Source organism: Alligator sinensis, unplaced genomic scaffold (genome assembly GCF_000455745.1).
Source record: "Alligator sinensis unplaced genomic scaffold, ASM45574v1 scaffold810_1, whole genome shotgun sequence".
Lineage (NCBI taxonomy): Eukaryota > Metazoa > Chordata > Crocodylia > Alligatoridae > Alligator > Alligator sinensis.
In genome coordinates this window covers 87978-88684 of record NW_005842691.1, presented here as the reverse complement: position 1 = coordinate 88684, position 707 = coordinate 87978, and positions in this window count along the sequence as shown.

The window sequence follows — 707 nt, the reverse complement described above, 5'->3', positions numbered from 1 at the left end:
AACCCCCAACCCGGAAAAGCCGATGGAGACTCGTCTAGTGGTGGACTACCGACAAGCGAATCGTCGCTGTAAGCCGCTCCAGATGCCCGCCATGCAGACTGTCTCAGACATCCTCGATGGCATGGCCGAGATACAGAGAGGTGGAGAGTGGTTTGCCACCACGCTAGATTTAAAGGACATGTTTTACTCGATTCCTATACATGACCCATATGGGATCCTTAATGTGTGTATGGGCGGACAGATGTTTTCCTGGAAGGTTTGTCCCCAAGGTTACCGCAACGCACCAGCCCTAGCAGTTGCAGAGATGAATGGGACAATCGGCAGCTTTGTCCATACCCGCCCAAAGACTGCAGACGTCCACATCTGGACCTATGTCGACGACGTTCTTATTATGGGGCACGACTGTGCCGCGGTCCGCATCACTACTACAAACCTAAAGGACCACTTGAGCGATCAAGGATGGACAGTGAATCCGACAAAGTCCATGAGTGAGCTGTCCTCGGACATCAAGTTTTTAGGGACACGATTCACTGGACCATGGCGATCGGGGACAGCACACAATGCTACCCTGGAGCTGTCCTCGCCTTGGCCGACTACGCAGGCAGACTTTCAAGGCTTGCTAGGCCAGCTAAATTGGTTCCGTAACTTCATGACGCCATCGCATCTAAAAGTTATCCAGCGTCTGCAACAGCAAATCCGTAAGAAGA